Raw genomic sequence first — 1,831 nt, 5'->3', positions numbered from 1 at the left:
ATGGTCTGCAACAATTCCTTAATGTATAGGACCACAGGCCTAAGGTTGCCAGCTCAAGCAAATAAATGTACAAATTTGAATTTCAGATAAATTACTTTTTGGTATAAGTATGCCCCAAATAGTGCATGAGGCATACTTACACTAAAATTTTTGTTATTTATCTGAAATTCAAATTTCACTGGCTGTCTTGAATTTTATCTGGCAACCCTACTTAGAGGGCTTATTGATTATACAGACCCCTGGTGTTTTGATAGGTCTGGGTTAGAGGCTGGGAAACTACATTTATAAGAAAGGCTCCAGGTGGGTGAGCTTGATAAGTCTAAGAGAAATGAAATGGAAGAGGAGAGTGTATGTGTGTGTGTGTGTGTGCACGCGCATGTGCACATGCACGTGTGTGTGCATATATATGAAGTGGGGGGTGGTGTTTGGGGTGGGGGATGGCCCAGAAATCCAAAGCTCTGATCTATATCTTCTAACTATTTCAAAATTATCAAAACCTCAGGCTCTTTTTCCCAATAATTTATTCCATGCAGACTGGGCACAATGCATCTTTTAGGAGGTTGTTTGACAGTGCTTAACCGCTACCCACACTGTACATGCTCATAACAAAAAGGCAAGTCCCCATATACCATTCTGTAGCTTAGAAATGCATAAGTTATACAACATCTGGAATCTACCCAAGGAAAAAAAATGCCAGCCTACAAATCTAGCCTGCTGGAGGCAGAAACCATGTGCTCGGAATCATTAAAATCACATTTCACTTTGCCACAATGCGGCTCCATCCCCCTGCCAACGGCCAGATAAGCTGGCTGGGAGAGATTCACTTTCCTGGTGCTGCAAGAAGGGGCCACACACCTTTTGGTTAGTACCCATCTAGGTTTAATACCTAATTACTATCCTCAGATTGCCTCTCAACACTCATTACCAGAACTCAGAGTTTCCAGCCAAGGTGATGGGACTTAAGATTAGGACAAAAGAGTAGTCACTTTTGTTTTCAAGTGCTGGTCTCCCTGGAACATTATCATTCAGCAAGATTTGGAAGGAAGCATTTTGACTTTCTGCTGAAGGCTCCTGTAAGAATCAGACAAGGCAGTAAGCATTTATAAATATATTAAACTCCCTATTTGAACAAGAGGGCCTCCGTATGTCTGGTCTTATGCCTATGATGAATTTACCTGTTCATCTCCAGCACCTAGCCCCAAAAATCATGCTGACAAATATACTCTAAACTACAGTAATCTCAGAAGGGACAAGCTCATCAGGGTGCCAGGCTGTCTGTTCAGCACCCTAGGGCTGTCTGGGGTTCCTGGGATAGACTGTCACATAGACATCCATGAACCAGTAAAAAATTTTTCTTAGTCATGACAATGGCCATTGTGAGTAAACCAGGTGGGACTGTTTCCTAGTCTTGTCTACTGAGTTGCCTGCATCCTGGGCAAGCAGGAAGGAAAAGATGGAGGAAAGAGCAGAGTACAAGTGAAAGAAAGGGGAAGGGAAAAGAGAAGAGGGGTTGTAAGAAAGAAGGAGAGAAAGATCATAGGGTGAGGAAGAGAGTAGTGAAGAAGGAGGGCATCGGTCTAGAGATAACAGATAAGTGAAATTTAGAGTCATTATCAACTTGCTGTGAATTCCAGATGGAGTTTCTGGAAGCTGCAACCATATTTCTTGTTAGGAATTCATTCATGTAACAAATGTTCTGTGGAACACCTACTATGGGTCAGGCACTGTTCTAGAGGCAACAGCTTGAATTCCAATAAAGAGAGGCAAACAATAGACAAAGAAGAAAACAAGCAATACCATTTTAGATAGCAACAGTACTAGAAGGAAATAG

General features: G+C 41.9%; 1 long non-coding RNA gene across 1 annotated transcript; it reads right to left on the bottom strand.

The window, feature by feature from the left end:
- Positions 1–862: 862 nt before the first annotated feature.
- On the bottom strand, positions 863–1,303 carry LOC122495172. The gene is made up of 2 exons (XR_006300353.1): positions 1,176–1,303; positions 863–1,071 (listed from the first exon to the last, which is right to left on the bottom strand). It is a non-coding gene; the product is annotated as an uncharacterized LOC122495172 (long non-coding RNA).
- Positions 1,304–1,831: the final 528 nt, after the last annotated feature.

Source organism: Prionailurus bengalensis, chromosome E2 (genome assembly GCF_016509475.1).
Source record: "Prionailurus bengalensis isolate Pbe53 chromosome E2, Fcat_Pben_1.1_paternal_pri, whole genome shotgun sequence".
Classification (NCBI taxonomy): Eukaryota; Metazoa; Chordata; class Mammalia; order Carnivora; family Felidae; genus Prionailurus; species Prionailurus bengalensis.
Note: the sequence above shows the minus strand (reverse complement) of the source record. Positions and strands in the feature narration are given on the sequence as shown.